This window comes from Pantherophis guttatus, chromosome 3, assembly GCF_059756535.1.
Source record: "Pantherophis guttatus breed Tessera chromosome 3, ASM5975653v1, whole genome shotgun sequence".
In the NCBI taxonomy this organism is placed as follows: Eukaryota; Metazoa; Chordata; class Lepidosauria; order Squamata; family Colubridae; genus Pantherophis; species Pantherophis guttatus.
In genome coordinates, this window is record NC_142065.1 from 42,784,643 (window position 1) to 42,802,748 (window position 18,106).

An 18,106-nucleotide genomic window follows, 5' to 3' on the forward strand; every position below is an offset into this window, starting at 1 on the left:
AAAGATATAGTAGTGGATTGACTCTTTTTTTCCCTAACCACTAAAGCAGGAAAGGAAAGGATGTCCTTTGTTCCTCTTGCATGTGCAATTCTGTTGCTACAATTGATGGGCCAACCTTCCTCATCATAGTCCTGGAAAACGTTATTTAGCTCTTGGTTCCAACCCACTGCTCTGTACAGGAATCCAAATTAAAGCATCTCTGATAGATAGTTTTCTAGTCTCTGTTTGAACACAGGAAGGAAAGCCTACCCTCTCCCTTAGTAATAGTTCATTTGGCAATCTGTTTTTACTTTTAAAGGTTTTCTTAAAGCTCAGTTGGAAGCAGTTAGTATATGATCTGTGGTTTGGGATGATAGAGAACATATTTCAACTTTCTTTGTGTTATATCCTTTCAGGCACCTGAAGAGTGCTGTCAAATGCTAACATATTAATTGTTGGAACAGAACCATCTGATAGCAATTGCAGTTCAGATGGTAAGTAGTCATATAATAAAAAAATAGAAAAACAATTTTGTAGTGATTCATTAAATCTACCTCTATACATTCATTATGAATAAAAGTGTTGTTTTGTTTTAAGCTGGTTAAAGCATCTCAGATAAGTACTTTGATTTGTGTAATATATATGTTTATTTTGATGAACAAGATTTATCCACTCTGCCTGATCATGTTCTACAACAAGGACACTAGCAAAATGTGCAGATGATGGGGATAGTCTTCTGGCTTCCAACATTTACCCCCACTTGATCAAAAAAATCAAATTGAACGTCTTGTTAATTAATTTGTTAGATTCATTTGAGTCAGATCTCATCTCTGTTCTCAGTTGTTTAGTATTTTACAGGTAAATCAGCATTAATAGAAGGCAGTTTCATTTTGCAAGCTCACTTTAATTTTTTTTAAAATCTGTTTATTAAGTAAAGAGAAAAGTATCTAAGCCAAATTTGCAATTTGCAATTGCAAATTTCCAATTGTCATTGGAACAATCTCATTTTTTATACAGTGAATACATTCTACAAAATTTATTTCATAGTTTTCCCAATGATAAGAATTGTAGAATGACACTCAATTTTTCATCATCAAATGGCATTTGTCTGCTTTTACCTTACCCTTTTATAAAAGTACTAACTCTTTGTGATCAAACAAAGAAGCAAAATGGATTTAACACAGTCTTTAGCATCCAAGGATACAATACTGCACATACATCTGAACTACTGAAGGTTTGTAATGCATACAATACAGCCTACTTATAAATGAACTTTAAATCAAGGTTTTTTTCTCTTCCCCCTCTCATTTATTTTAATTTGTCTAGATTTCAACATGTTTAAGCTAAAATTTCAAAATCTCTGATCTTTACATCCCTCCCGTTGCTCCAATTGAAAATACCTGTAATATTGGCAGAATCAAAAAATTATTTGATGAAGGCACAGCTTGAGAAAAATACTGTTCTAGATATATGAATTTTGTCCCATGTGTTGGATTCCACATATTTTATTAAAGTACCTTAGCTTTTTTAGAAGGTTTAATGGTTATGTTACAATTAAGCGGATCCTGCCATAGTTCAGGAACAGCACTAGGAAGGAGAAGAATGATTATGTTACAATTAAAATGTTTTTTTCTCTTTCATTAATTGTGCTGTTGGTAAAGAATACAACTAGAACTGAAGGACAAAATGCTGCAGTTTAGAATGTTCTGTTACTTTTTGAATTCAGCAAGCTAGCAGAACATCCTTTTCTCTTTCCAGAATCATGGTATTTCATCACAGTCCCTGCTTGTGCCATTACCTGTTTGCCATCACTCAACATTATGCGGCCAAAATTTACTTCTCACTTTCACAGCCTGAAATCCCCCCACCCACCCAAAAGGATGTTATTTGTTTTATACAAGCCTGGAATTTACTATTAGTACATATGATATTGACACATACACGTGGGCATATATCAAGGAGATATTTTTTCAGGAAAAAAGATTAAGCATCTGTACATTTTCTTTTTCAAGATAATTGATTCAAATTCATTTTATAATTAAATATTGCATTCTGAAATCTAAATATTTGAACATTGTGTAAAAATAATTTCTCAAATATTAAACAAATAAACAAACAATTTGCCTAGGAGCCACAAAAGGCTGCTTTGTCTGATATCAATAGCAGCAAATAGGAAAACCACTTTCATAAATCCACTGCAAATGAACAAAGAAAGGAATTTATTTTCCTTCAGTGTGGTAGAAGAAGAATTGCTCAGAACAGTTTTGAGAACAAATGCCAGTTGCTATTTTTGTGCCTTCTATCATGGCACTGTCAGCTCACCTATCAAGTATAAAAAGAAAACACCTTGATTTATCCAGGCGCCATCTGTTTGTTCAATGTGTTCACTTGATCTATGCAGTAGATATAGCCGTAACAACCATCCTGGGTGCACTATATCAGAGACACTTAGGTCATAATGAGCTAAAGTGGATATATGGGCAAGCTTGGAAGTTGGGCCAGAATGGGAACAAAATTTCAGAGTCTCCAAGCCTGTTCTGTACAATAGTCATCACAGTGGAAGTCACTGTGCATTTAGCTGGTGATAAAATAGACTCCAAAGAGCAAGAAATTTATCCTGTATTCTTGTTACAGTCTTGTAAACCAGTTCAACATTTTCCCAGGGGGATAATTTATGGGGTGGAAAGCAACCAAAATAATGAAATACATTTCAGGGATAGAACAAAGGATAGTCTGCATTCTTGATTTTAGGCTTTCTCCTTCCATATTAAAGGTGATATGGCAGCTGTTACCTTTTCTTGCCATCTAAAATGATTGTTGTATGTGAAGCGATTACAACAAACTGGGTATATCCAATTGGATGGCATTGCTTGTCTCATTCCCAGCAGTTTCCAATTTAGTACAAAGGGCCAACTCAATCAGATCTAGGCTGATTGCACATCCGTGACTATTATACATATTCTAGCGTTGGCCTTAAGCATTTGAGGCAATGATTTTGGGGGTGGGAGAAGCAAAACACAACTCCCAGAAGCAATCTTTTCAGAGAAGCTATTCAGTTAGACCAGCAATTCTGGGCTATTCGGCAGTTCTCTCTTTTGAAAAACAAGAATCTCATTTACCTCATATTTAAAGATAAAGCAACTTAGTCCTTCCTTTCTTCCCTTTCTGAGATGAATTTCTCATGAAGTGAGGATATTAAACCTGAGTTTAATATGTGCAGGCCTTTTTTTCTAGCACTGTTAATTGTACAACAAAATATCTTGCTGTGGTACTGACTGGCTACATCCACTTTATGTTTCCCAGCCAGTGAAAAATGAGGATTGCACACTTCTTGTATAAATAGGTTCCTGTTATAAACACTTTGAATGCAGATTTCCATTGAAAATTTCCTAGGTAATTTTTATTTCTCTACATAAGCTATTAGTTTCTGAATTGTAGAATCATAGATATAGAAGAGGCCATAGGTCACCAAATCCAACTTCCTGCTCAGTTCCAGAATCCAAAGTAAAGCATTCCAGAAACATGGCCATCCAAATTTGTTTGAATACATCAATCACATTTATACCAGGACTCTGATTAGATAATTAATGTCATTTCATCTAAAACTAATTTGTTTTAGGTGAAATTTTAAATGACATCCCTGTTAAGAATCCTTTTGTTGAAATAAAGGAAGACTTTTTTGCAGCTTACCAGTGACAGTGCCTTGACACATGGAAGCCATAATTTTAATAGCAATCCCCATATTAGAGTGGATGCTAGGAGAAAGGCATTTTCATTCATATATGGTGTATCCATTCCAAACTGTCATCCTTTCAATAATTTTTTTACTAAACTCTTTCAGAAGTAATATAACAGATTATTCATATTTGTAATGTTTGTAGACATCCAACCCTGAAATTCTTTATAATGATTTTATTTGTGTTAACTACAGCTAGTGCAGAAATATTGAGAGCTTGAAAAATGGCAGCAAGCAACAGAGTGGTAGATAGTTCTCAAGAGCAGAAAGGATTTGAAAAATAGTTACCCACCCCGTTAGATTAATTGGATGAACAATAAAGCAGGATTGCTCAATTTCTCTCATAATAATACCCATCATGAACATATTTCTGCCAACAACTTAAAGCCTTAAGGTTTATTTACCAACATGAATTGATACTGTTCTGTATTGTTATCCTGATAATTAGATACATGAATACTATTGCAATCCAGAAAATATGCGGTGTAAAATTTTAAAATTATTTGTTAAGCCTTTCTAACATTTATATTTATTGATTTGCCTATTTTAAAATAAATAAAGTTGGGGTGGGTGGAGAAAGAAAACCTGACATAAAGGAATTTTGTGACCTGATCCGAGGCCTGAGGAGGCAGTGAGTGTTAATTAACTATAAATTGAAATAATTTGGTTTTCTTAAAAACATCTCCTGATTTGCTTCATAAATAATTTTCATCAATGAATATGCATGAAGCCATGCTATTTAATGGCCAGCTGGAGTTCCCACACCACAAAAGACTCTGCTGCATTTTATCTTTTGTGTGATATCCTTTTCAAAGCCTATACGTGGACAGGGAGGCTGAGGATGGAGCAAAATAATCAAAGAGAGGAAAGTTGTTCTACTGCAAAAAGAGGAAAGAAAGCACCAGGAACTGAAAATGGGAGCTTTTGTATCTTGTGTTTTGATACATATATTGCTCAAATGAATTGTTTATTTAAAACAGTGCCCAGAAGAAGTCAATGACAACCCACTGTACTGCTGCCAAGGAAATTCCATGCACAGTTCCATGAAGTAACCATGGATTGAGCCTTATTTATAAATTTACCTCTTTCTTTCTTTCTTTTTCTTTCTTTCTTTCTTTCTTTCTTTCTTTCTTTCTTTCTTTCTTTCTTTCTTTCTTTCTTTCTTTCTCTTTCCTTCCTTCTTCCCTCCTTCCCTCCCCTCCTTTCTTTCTTTCTTTCTTTCTTTCTTTCTTTCTTTCTTTCTTTTTTCCCCTTTCTCTCTGAGTAAAAAAGGTTGGAATGCTCTGGTTGTCATTTTAAACTGAATGAGAGCTTGTTTGTATAAAAAGTAGAAGTGATCATTTGGAATATGGATCAGCTTCTGCCAAGAATGTTCACACATATTCAATTGGAGATAGTTTCACTCAGCCCAAAGTGACTTTATTGTCAGGTAAGTATACTAAGGCTGTCAGTCATAGAAACAGCAAAACTAACATTCCTATATTTTATCCTTCTGTTAGTTACATCTTTTTCTGGGGCTGTTTAATAGTGCTATGAATATAGCAAGGGCAAGGGAACAAAAGAATGTTTCTCAATGTAGCCAAAGTAAAGATAGGAACCTGATTTGAATCTAGAGCAAGGGGATCAAACTGGCAGCCCGTGGGCCAGATGCACAGGCTACACTTATCCTGGCTCCACAAAGACAAAAAAAGTCATGATACATCATGATACGTCACGTGATGCAATCGAGTTTGACACCCATGGTCTAGAGTTATTCTGGGCCTTTGAGTCACATGCAGGAGGCCTTACTCCTAAAAGGATATAAGATTTGGTTAATCTGGCAGGGCTAAAGTAAAATCTACATTTGTCTTAATTTAATTCACTTGGATATTCAACAGCATCCCATTAAATATAAAGATTCCATGAGATGTTTTATTTACATTGTAAAAGACGTATAATGCTTGAATGGGTTATTCAAGCTAGCTAATTCAATTACCCATTCTGTGTTTCAGCACATTAAAAATTGGAATTTATAGTAACTTTTTTTTAAAGAGAATTGTAACAAAATGGAAAAAGGAAGACTGTGTGAAGCCCCAAGGATACATGTTATACATTTCTTCTGTAAGGATGAAAACCATTTATCATTTTTTGGCCATCTCCACCTCACTCCCCACCCTGACCAAACACTAACTATAACCAAATACTTTGAATAATCCTTGAAATGTGATATTCTGATAAGAGATGAAAAGGACAAAAAGCCATGACTGGCAATAACAGAAGAAGAAAGTGAAAAAGTGGTCCAAGAAACAGTTAAAGGGTAAAACAATAAAGAGTAAGATGAACTAAAGATAACTGGAAAATTAAATCTAAGGATTTCCTGGAAAGCAATTTATTTTTTATTTAGCAAATTTCTTTGCATCCATCTTGTGGTTTAGGTGACTCTGAGCAATGGTCGACTGAAGAGGACTCTGAAAGACCATTGTAGACCACCATGCCAAAAAGAGATGATATACTGACTACTCAGAACTCCTTTCTAAATCAAGGAAAGGACAGTGATCACCACAGCTTGTTCTAGTCAGAAACTCCCTGTGAAGAGAACGTAAAATGGCAATTTCCAGCTGGTTTGGGAGCTCTGGTAGCCAGAGCAGGAAACATCCAGTCTAAGTTTTGGTTTGGCACCTTCAAAAGGATACTGGGTTTGTCTGCTCTTCTATCTACAAATTGCTTGTTAATGAGTGTTTCTAGATGTTAAGAACCTTTGGCAAAACAAGCTGTATTGGGAGATTCACCTTTTACCCAGATAAAAGTTAGTTTAAGGATTAACAAGGAAAGCTTTAATCTTTGGAAAACAGCAAAAGGGAGATTAGACTGTTGATTTTGGAAAGTTAAGGGTTAGAAGAACTTGAAAGGATATACCTGTAAGGTGTTAAAATTTTTACAAAAAATATATAATGACTTTGAAATTAACTGTACGTAAATCTCCTATGGGAATTTTTTTTGATTTGGAAAATAAACAAAAGATAAAAGGAGATTTGAAGGTTGACTAAAGGGACAAGAGAGAACAAACAAATATGATTAAAAGAGAAATGACCCATTAATACAATGGTCAATACTATTTGACTAAAGAAGAAAGGCTGTTTGGGAACTATGTCCTCAGAAATTACTTACAAGATTGTGTGATACTATAATGAAGGGTATAGTAGAACAACAGATATTATTAGATAAACAGATATTGAGTCTGATGTGAATGTGAATTTGGATTTATTTATTTTTTTTAAATTCTGGTTTACAAAAGTAATATGAAAAAAGATGCTGAAGATTTGAAAATGTATTTAAAAATGTCAGACTGTAAATGTGATATAGAAAAAGATGCTAAAATGGATTTACAAATGAAACCAGTTGATGTCTTAATAATTAAAGGTACCAAACAAAGAATAAAGCGCAACTTGGAAAGCCCTCTCATCTTGGATTTACAAAAGAAAGGTGTTAAACTAATGAAGTTGTTCCTGAGAGAAGAAAAAGAGATATTATTGAAGTTGTTCCTTCAAGGAGGCAAAGAGAAAATGATAAGATATTAACTTGTGGGGCATTATTTGATTGATTAAAGATCAAGCTGTTTAAAATAAAACAGAAGATTTATAAAGTGAATTTATTTCATAAACAAGTTGTGGTTTCTGGTAGATATCAATGGGATTTCTTTTTGACTAGGACTGAGTGATAAGACTTTAAAGATTGGTGTGGAAAAATTAATTTTCTTTATTTTTTAGAGAAAGCAATATAGATATATTTGATTAAGACTAAAATATACCATATTTTTCGGAGTATAAGATACACCTTTTTCCCCCCAAAAAGAGGGTGAAAATCTGGGTGCGTCTTATAGTCCGAATGTAGCCCCACCCAGGTTCTCAAACGGAGGTTTCAGAAGCTGAAAAAAGCACCAGAAATGAAGCTTCAGAAAAGGAGCCCCCAAACAGAGCTTCAGAAAAAAAGCCTCCAAACAGAGCTTCAGGAAAAAAAAAAAGCCCCCAAAGAGAGCTTCAGAAAAGAAGCCCCCAAACAGAGCTTCAGAGGCTTTTTTTCTAAAGTTCTGTTTCATAGGCTTTCAGAGGCAGGAAAAGTTTTTTTCTGAAATGGGGTTTCAGAAGTTCAGAGGCAGAAAAAAAAGCCAAAAAAAAAAAAAAAAAAAGCAAGCCACAGAGTTCACAACCAAGAAACCTTTTGCTAAAATTCACATCTGGGAACAACTGATTCGGGGTATTCCAGGAGGCCGATCCACCTGCCAATTAGCTTTTTTCTTATTTTCCTTCCCAAAAACTAAGGTGCGTCTTATACTCTGGTGCGTCTTATACTCCGAAAAATACAGTATGTTATGATTTCTGACAATCCTTAATAAACTTTTGCTGATTAGAACTGATAATTTTTTTGTAATTTTATTATTGATAAGGAATGAGATATTTTTATTATTGAAATGATAGAGATATTAATTTACTGAAATAGTTTATATTTGTCTAGAAGAGAAGTAGTCATTTTTTATATAGCTTCTTTTCATTTTTAAAATCTTTTTGTATTTATTTTTTCTTTATTTTTATTATTTTCTGTAGTTTGTATTTTTTATCTTTATACTTGTAAACTTCAATAAAATTATTACAAAAAAAAAAAAGGAAAGTTAAACTAAATATCTCAAGCACTCTCTGGGGTAATTTAAAGTATAATTCCAGTTGGTTATGTGCATACATATGCATATATGAACATGTAATTCTGAAACTTGAATTAACAGATTAATGGAGAAGGTGTGTCCATTAAAGCAGAATATCTGTTAAACCTGAATGGGATTGTTAGATATATTTACATCGTATATAATGGAATTTGATGCATACTTACTTTAAGTATGAACAAAATCGCAAATCATTTTTATAATTTTTGAATATATACCACACTGTATAATAATCTATAGATTATTACAACTAGATAAAAGAAATCCTGGGCTTTCTGTATTCTTTCCTTGTGTATTTTGGCTGGAAAAGCTTTCCCATCAAAGGCCATAGCCAAAACTTTAATCCACCAGGTGGCAGAAATAATTAAAACAGCCTTCCTCCATGAAAGGAAGACGGCATAGGAATCTTATTATGCCTTCTCATTATCAAATGCCTCAATGGCTACTTTGGAGTACCTTTCACTGCTTGACCTTCATTCTAGGGTGAAGAATTATTTGAAAAGTGAGCCAGCTTGCAGGAATGCAGAAGAAATTGAATGGAAATGTCACTCACAATAAATAGGCTAAGACCTCCTGAGCTACTTTCTAGAGTCCTAGGTGTAGGGCTACCAGACCAGGGCTGTAAAAAAGCTATAGAACCACTAGATGGTGGCAGAGATTTAGAGACTTTCAGGCAAAGATGTAAATTCATCATTGGAACTAATTGACTTCCCCCAAATTTCCATGATGCTGCCATTACATAAGATCATCTGTACCAGAGAAGGAGAATATATGAGAGGCTGATTAACCTAAAGACTTTCCTCCTTGGGCTAAATCATTTATTTATTTGTCAAAATAAATACTGCTCTTCTCACAGAGTGACTTTGGGCAGTGTATAGTTAAAAAAGCCTAAAAACATCTAAAAATATAACACATCAATAACAAGAACCAGATAAAAACAAAAGTAGAATAAATTAAGAGACTGTCAAGACACTAGCCACCTTCAGGTTTGCATGCTGCTCAGTGATCTCCATTTGAATTTCATTTCTAATCCAGCACTTTAACCACAATGGCACCATCTCAGTTTCATAGGCACATACAAAAGCTTCAATTATGGTCCACTTGCGGATCCAACCTAGGATTTACTCAGTACTGAATTAATTTTTTTTAATCCAGCCTTGAATCCCAGAAAACTGTATCAACATGAATTTGCTGTCCTCATTGCTGTCCCTTATTCAGCCTCTTTTCCCTCTGTTTCAAATCATTGCAGTCACCTAAATGACTCCCAAGGTAACAGGGTATAACAGCTCTCATAAATTTTGAGAGTAACCTTGGACAAATTGGAATAAATAATAGCCTTGTTGCATCTATTCACAGGATCAGCTTAAAAATAAAGAGCCAATTGTCTATTTAATTTTGGTAGCAAAATTAATCATTGCACAATTTTGGAAATTTCTTGACAATCAAACAATAAATTTGTTTTGAAAAAGCTTTCTCAACTGCTTTATAAAAAAGCAGTATTTTATTACTGACAGATTTAGAAAAATGGACTTTCATTTTCATTTTCATTTATTCGAATTTCTATACCGCCCTTCTCCTTTCGGACTCAGGGCGGTGAACAGCCAGATAAAAAACATCTATACAAACATCACAGTTAAAAAATAAAGTTAAAATAATTTATAAATTTGGCCCATAATTTAAAACTTGTCAATTAAAATAAATATTAAAATTTTAAAACTAACCCTAAAATCAGGACAGACCGGCTAGCTGAAAAAAATAAGTTTTTAGGGCCCGACGAAAAATCCGGAGGTCGGAGATCACTCATATCTCTGGGGGTAGATTGTTCCATAGGGTAGGTGCCACCACAGAGAAGGCTCTCCTCCTGGGGGTCGTCAGCCGGCATTGTCTGGCCGATGGCACCCTGAGGAGGCCCTCTCTGTGGGAGCGAACCGGCTGGTGGGAGGCTATTGGTGGCAGAAGGCGATCCCGTAAGTACCCTGGCCCTAAGCCATGGAGCGCTTTAAAGGTGATCACCAACACCTTGAAGCGCACCCAGAAGTCCACCGGAAGCCAATGCAGCTCGCGCAGGAGAGGAGTCACATGGGAGCGCCCCGTCGCTCCCATAATCCCCTGCGCAGCCTCATTCTGCACCAGTTGGAGCCTCCGGGTGTACCCCAAGGGGAGTCCCATGTAGAGAGCGTTACAATAGTCCAGACGAGAAGTGACGAGTGCTTGAGTGACCGTGCGTAGGGAGTCCCAGTCCAGAAAGGGGCGCAACTGGCATATCAGGCGAACCTGACAAAAAGCCCCCCTGGCCACGGCTGTCATATGCCCTTCTAAAGACAGCCGCGCATCCAGGAGGACACCCAAGTTGTGGGCCCTCTCCGTGGGGGCCAATGATTCGCCCCCAATAACCAGCGATGGCATCAGCTGGCTATACCGGGACGCCGGCAGCCACAGCCACTCGGTCTTGGAAGGGTTGAGTCGAAGCCTGTTTCTCCCCATCCAGACCCGCACGGCCTCCAGGCACTGGGATATCACTTCCAAGGCATCATTGGGATGGTCTGGGGTGGAAATGTACAGCTGAGTATCATCAGCGTAATGATGGAACTCCACCCCAAAACCATGGATGATCTCACCCAGCGGCTTTCAGAAGCAAGTGTCCTATATTGGGTCAATCATATCCATTATATTAGTAAAAAACAGTTGTAATCTTATCATCATTCATGATATATAGAAATTATGAATAACTTTCAGAGTTTTTATGACAGTTGTACCTTTCTATTTTGTATTTATTCATATCATTTGTATGTATCACTCCTTCTAGCACTGCACACTTAGTTTTTTTCTCTTTATAGAAACAATTGTTTATACAATAAATTAATTATTCAGTCAATTTAGAAATAAAAAGTTTTTTTTTAAAAAAAAAAACCTGTAGATAACTTAAGGCTGTCTCACTTGTAGGCCTAGGGATCAGGTGAAGGCAATATCATGGCCACATAGCTGAAACCAGATGCCAGAAGGAAACATGATAGCGGTGTTCCAATATTTGAGAGGAGGGGGTCAAACTGTTTTCCAAAGCACTTGAAGGCCAGACAAGGAATAATGGATGGAAACTAACCAAGGAGAGATTCAACCTAGAAATGAGGAGGAACTTTCTGACAGTGAGAACAAGCAACCAATGGAACAGCTTGCCTTTGGAAGTTGTGGGAGCTTCATCACTTGAGACTTTCAAGAAAAGATTGGACTGCCATTTGTCAGAAATGGTATAGGGTCTCCTGCTTGACCGTGTGTGTGTGTGTGTGTTGGACTAGATGACCTATAAGGTCCCTTCCAACTCTGTTAATCTGTTAAATGTTTGTGTCACAGGTATTACCATAAGTGAAGAAAGGCCTTTAATAGAGAACAAGAATAAATAGTATATTTCTGTTAACCACTATGTATTTATTTATTTACATTTTCTAATCAAAAGACTAGTTCATATTTCTGTAGAAATAAGCTATAGGTCAAATAAATGAATAAATTGCAGTCTGACCAAGACACAGAGGGAAAATCAAGCAAGCAAAGTCTTAATGAGCCTATTTGTGGCAAGGCACACAGAAGCCATAATTGCCAAGATATTCCCCTTAAACTTTTTTTTTTTTTTTTTTTGCAATGTTGATAAAGTCTTGACAGGGAATGACATCATGAAGAGTTATTAGAGCAGTTTGTGTGGCAAATATAGTGATGCTGATTTATTCTTGAATTGCTCTTCTTCTTCTTCTTCTTCTTCTTCTTCTTCTTCTTCTTCTTCTTCTTCTTCTGCTTCTGCTTCTGCTTCTGCTTCTGCTTCTGCTTCTTCTGCTTCTCTTTCTTCTTCTTCCTCTTCTTCCTCTTGCTTTTTCTCTAGCACTGCCAGCTTCAGTTGGCTTTTACATAACTGGTCGTCTAAACTTTTATATCCTGCCAATGTACTACCAGGTACCTCCTCCAAGTCTGTTCCTATTTGTCTATCCATCTGTATTTGCAATGGTTTTTGAAGTTTTAAATTTATAGTTTTTCAGCCCATTTGTTTGCGCTACATATATAATTATTTAGCCTATCTACTATATTTAAAGATAGAAGGTAGAACACAGAGATATTCTTCTGCATTTCACTGAATTTAAGTTGGCAGTAATCAGTAAAGCTAACCCTCCCCAGTCTCATGCCTAAATTAATGTAGCTTCATCTCGTTTCAGTTGTAGTCAAATCACACACACGTAAAATGTGCACGTACTCATAGCATACAATTAGAAATAATAACATCATCAAATGATAACATTATCAACTAGGGCTGCCCCAATGACTCTTAATTACTACAAATACTTTTTTACCTTTAGACAGGTTGAACATATACATAACAACCAGTCATTCAGGTGGTAAAGAATCTATCTTTTTTTGGTAATATATCTGGCTGATATTGGTTGAGTTTGGAAGCTAATCAGTGCTGTTCTTGGTTAGCACTTAGCTAAGACCATTTGGAAACTTAGATGCTGGTATTAGACCCAGAAATTGAAAACAGAAGTCCCAGAAGAAGGTAAGATAAAACAATTTCCCTTGACTGAAAAGAAATACTTTTACTGAAAAGTAAAAAATAAATAGATACTGCTGTTCTCTGGCTTCCATATACTTTTATCTTGACATGGAATTATATATGTGTATGAGTTTTTCTATGCAAGAAATAGCACATTGTGTGCAATTATCCATATTACCAATGAGCTGTAATTGCCATTTTGTGATAAGTATATGTTTTTTTTATATCTTTTCTCCCCAAAAAAGCTAACAAAGGCATTATATTGAATTCAACTAAAAGCTGCTCTAGCATTCTGCAAGCAGGCTAAATGGGTATACAGCTGAAAGACACCTCATTTTTTAACTTAATAAATTTCTAAAGGCAGATATGAAATACAAAACTTTGTTATTCCAGATCCACGAAATACTGTTTAATCTCCCTTTAATTTCTTTCCCTGAAGAAATTAAAAATTGCTGAGAAACCACAACTGTAGAAGGAGTTGCATCCTAGAGTTTAAAATATATATTGCAAAATTGAAGTGGAAAAAAATTAATAATTGAAGTGGCAGATGAGTGTGACGGCCTTGACTGAAAACATGTTGTCTCTAAACACAGTATCATATTCAATACACAGCAAGACATTGTGCAGATGCCTTTAAAATTTTATAATGCATGATTTCCAGAGGAACAAAAATTTTATACAGACAAATTTGTGAACCATGTATCAGTTGGACTGTGATCTTGGTGTTAATTTTTTTTTGGCTGGTGGAATATAATTACCAACCAATACTAGAAAAAAGAAGAATAGTATTCCTTTGTATGTTTTCCTCAATAAAATTAATTTGTGGAAACCAGGAAATCATTGCTTAAAAATGCCAATATTTTAGAACTGCTTTAAACATATTGCCATTTAGTTGCCATCAGTATTGAACACTTTAGAGTCCCTTTAACACATTGATCTTCAGGCAATTTATAGTAAGGCATTCTTTTCTCAAACTCACATTCTATCAAGAAGTATAAACATTTTCATCCCTCATAAGGGATGAAAGGGATAGTTTTTCTACATGATCCTCATGCTCTGATGTTGTTGTTTTTTTCATCACATGTCACTACCTCATTTCCAGAGATCCCATGTCAGGACCAGAGGTTTATTTAAATTAGCTAAATTTGAGTTAGCTAAAATTTTACTCATATGCAAGTGAGATGGGGGGCTGTATAATTTCAATTAACTAACTATCTAACTAAATATTAATATCTTTTAATCATCTACACATAGCAGCTGTGTTTAACTTTTAACAGAAGCAGGCATAGAGGTCAGGAATAATATCAAATAAGGAATATATTGGAATCTAAATGCCTGCCATTATAAACTCTTAAATTGACATTTCTTAATTGTCTATACTGAACCTTTCAGCAACATAAGTATTAACTTTAAATGGAACTATTTCTGTACTAAAAATTCCCAAATGCTGTATGGCAGAACTTTGAGGAACAGTGAAAAGAAATAGATATTATGGCAGGGAGAATGTGTATGAACCACAGGGCAAAGAAATAAATGAGGTGAAGATGTCTTGCCAGAAACTGAACTTAAATACAGAGATATATTACACATCTGATCAAAGTACTGATTTGAGTTAGTGAAAGAAATCAGGGAGGCATACAAAAGAGGAATTGTTGGAATAAATGTTATATACAGTGGTCTTCAAAGCTGCCAAAGTGATAATAACCATACTAAGTATGATTACCAAAGTTGCAATCATAGTAATACAATTATGTGCAGTACTTCTTTCAGGATTCATGTCATTTGTGCAATCATCACACATAAGTATGTCATTTGTCTCCTTTGGATTCTGTCCCCACCTCCAGATAAGTCTGGATTTATTCATGCTCAGGTATGATAAAGAAACCATGTTCCAGACCAGGGGTATCAAACTCGCGATGACGTGTTGTCGTCACGTGACATATCACAACTTCCCCCCCTTCACTAAAATGAGAACGTATGTGGCCAGCGTGTGATGCATCCAGCCCATTGGCAGCAAGTTTTACTCCCCTGTTCTAGACCTAATACATCTTAAAGATGGAAGTAACCAGAAGGGAAGTAATTGTAGACTTAATTCCATATTAATTCCAAATGGGGACCATAATCTAATGTAAGAAAGAAGTGTAAGAAACCAATATAACATAGTGAACATAATATTAGTATTATCAGCATTCTTGTTGAAGATTGCCAGCAAGGTCCAACACAGTAGCATTTATTTACCAAAAGCTTCTAGAAATCAGAAGACTGTATAAAAGAGTGAAAGGAAAATCAAGCAATTTAAATTACTTCACAACACCTGGAAATTAGATAAAAGCATGATTATCTATGCTCTACTAGAATGTGTTTATAAGAAATGGTCAGTAAAAGGATCTCATAACTTTCTGATAGTAGCTAGAAAGCTGTGAAAGATTGTTTATATCTAAATTTACATGACTTCCCACTCAACTGTGGGTGGCTACAGGCAATTGAATTACTAAGGAAGCGATGTACCAATTTCAGTAGAAAGTACAAATTACAACTTATTGAACAAAAACAATAGGTTCAAAACATCATTTTCTAATAAAAAGTAGTGCATGAATGATACCAAAGCAAGAAAACAAATAAAGGCATAGTTGTTTAGTAGAACCATTTCTTTCATTTTAAAAACAATGTTAATAAATATTTTGGGCATATTTAAATTAAAACAATCTTAACTACATTTGTCTATGCATGAAAGAAAGAATTATTTTGTTTTTCAGTTGCATTATAAGAATTGGTACATCCAATAATTATTGGGGCATGGATGATGTTGAAATAGAATTGATCAAGAGTCCAGGCCTGAAACTAAAAAGACACAAAAATGTTTAATAGCATGTAAAGGGAAAAAAAAACTGGGTAGTGAATTGCACAATTATTTCCCTAGGCTAGAAAAGCTGTCCCTGAATATTCTTAGCATACATTTCTGTTAGAGCTCTGCATTGGCCAAAAGAAGAACATATAAAAGATTCCTGGTCAGTGAGGTTGAAATAAATTCTATTAGAAATCCTGGAGAACATGATGCATACAGTAGAAAGGAACATAACGATGGAAAGACTTTCCCATATTAGAGGATATAGCCCCATGATGGCAAACCAATGGCACATGTGCCACAGCTGGCACGCAGAACCCTCTCTGTGGGTATGCAAACCGTCGCTCAGTTCAGCTCCACTGTGCATGTGCGCACACCTCCCGCCAGCCAGCTGATTTTTGGGATATGCAGGGGGCGGGAGACGCACATGCATGCATGAGGGGGTTTGCGTGCACATGCACAGGGAACAGGGGAAAGTGTGGAAGGTGTGGTGCACACGTTCCAGATCTGCAGAAATAGCCTCCGGAGCCCAGGGGAGGGCATTTTTGCCCACTCAGAGGCTCAAGGAAAACCTCCGGAGCCTAGGAAGGGCAAAAACGATCCCTCTGCCCTGTTGTAGTGCAGGTTTTGAATCCCAACCTTAGCGTGCATGTGGAGGGGTGGGGGTGGGGGTCACATGGTGGGAGTCGCATGGGGAGTGCAGGGAGTCATGTGCGCATGCACGGGGGCACATATTGCATTATGGGTGCCGGCACACACGGGCGCTTTTGGCACACGAAGAGAAAAAGGTTAGCCATCACTGATATAGCCTTAAATAAACGATGTGACCATAATTTAATACTCCCATTTATTCCATCTATTTTTAGAATGAATTTATTCTTAGTTTGAGGAAATGGTCAATATTTTTGCCATGCATTCTTCTTCTGACATTTAAATATCCATCCTATATTTATCTCTCGTTCTAACAGACATCCTCAATACATATCAGAACATATCCATGTTCTGTCCTAGAAGGCATTTGAATCCAATCATGAGTGTAGGGTGTTCAAAGGAGACTACCTTTAGCTTTTTGACCATACCAAAGTCTGCCATCCATTCTAAAGAAGTGTCCCCAGTGGCTTCTCTCTGCAATAAACAAACAAACAAATAAATAAGAGTTGCTCAGTTTCTTTAGGGAGAAGAGAACAATGGGCGCTGGACCATTTTCATTTTCCAAGCAATATCTTATTTGGCAGCAATAAATGAGCAACTTTCAAACCTCAGAAGTGATTAATTTCTTGCCAGAGCTGTCAGCAGAGTTGTCACAGTGTGGCAATCCTGACATAAGTGTCATTTATAATGTCACAAGTCTATTACACCGAAATGTCATTACACAATTAAACTGGGGAAAAGAGGGATTCCTTTTCTATCAAAGCTGGTATCAATTAAGAGCCTTAATGCTATTGTTTCATTGTCTCCTTCATACAATTATATCATATTAGATATATTTGTTATCCCAAAATTACTACTTATTCCTATCAACCGTGTGATAGGTGTGCAGGTAGACGTGTGTATTATTGCTAAAATGTTGGCACTGTGCGCTATGAGTGATAATAAAGCCAAGATCATAGCATAACAAAAATCTGAGAGTTTTCCTTCTGTGTCTCTTTCTTTGAATGTATCAGCATTTGGGCAAGACCATTAATCTTTAAATAAAAAAAAAATGACTGAGTTTAACAAGGTTGATTTTTTTTTTTGTACAGCTGCCAAAAAAGGAGAAAAAGCCTCTGCATTAGGAAGATGAAATAATAGTAGCAAAGTCCCCATTGTGTCTTCTCTATTATTCTTCCAAAATGGCACAAGAACACTCATCTTCCATTTAGTTCTAATATGCCTTTATTCTTTTGGGGGTGGGAGTGGAGGTGGGGGTTAGGATGTAAACAAGCTTGCCTGTGCTGGCTTCATTTGAACATATTATCACAGAAGTTATTCTTTTTCTGCACTGGCTATCTCTTTTGAAGACAAAAGGCACTTTGGGGGGAAAAGAATGGGGACAACAGTAGTTGAACCCAAGATTGTACTACAACCACTCACTGCCTATCCCTAAATGAACTTCAAAACTTTTAGGGACCCTCCTCCTCTCTCAGTCAACTAAAAAGTCCAATTAAGTGTCTTTCAAATCAAAATGCTATTGTAACATTAAAGTACACTGAATGTTAATGATTGCTCTAGAACTTTAGAATTTTTTGGAGCCGTGTACTGACTTTGCTTGCATATGTCATGCTTAAATCTGCCTCAAGGAAGATCAAAATATGGATGTCCCATCTATTTGCATCACCACTT

The 18,106-nt window shown here is 36.0% G+C and overlaps 2 long non-coding RNA genes across 3 annotated transcripts in view; one reads left to right on the plus strand and one right to left on the minus strand.

Moving 5' to 3' along the window:
• The window catches only part of LOC117663844 (uncharacterized), an 85,548-nt gene extending 77,027 nt beyond the window's left edge, over positions 1-8,521 (plus strand). For both annotated transcript variants that reach the window (XR_015733031.1, XR_004590832.3), the window contains 2 exons: positions 396-473; positions 6,130-8,521. This is a non-coding gene — a long non-coding RNA (uncharacterized LOC117663844). The remainder of the gene's footprint in view (positions 1-395; positions 474-6,129) is intronic.
• The window catches only part of LOC148114561 (uncharacterized), a 70,644-nt gene that overhangs the window by 34,199 nt on the left and 18,339 nt on the right, over positions 1-18,106 (minus strand). Inside the window, exon 2 of the long non-coding RNA XR_015733032.1 lies at positions 16,844-16,909. This is a non-coding gene — a long non-coding RNA (uncharacterized LOC148114561). The remainder of the gene's footprint in view (positions 1-16,843; positions 16,910-18,106) is intronic.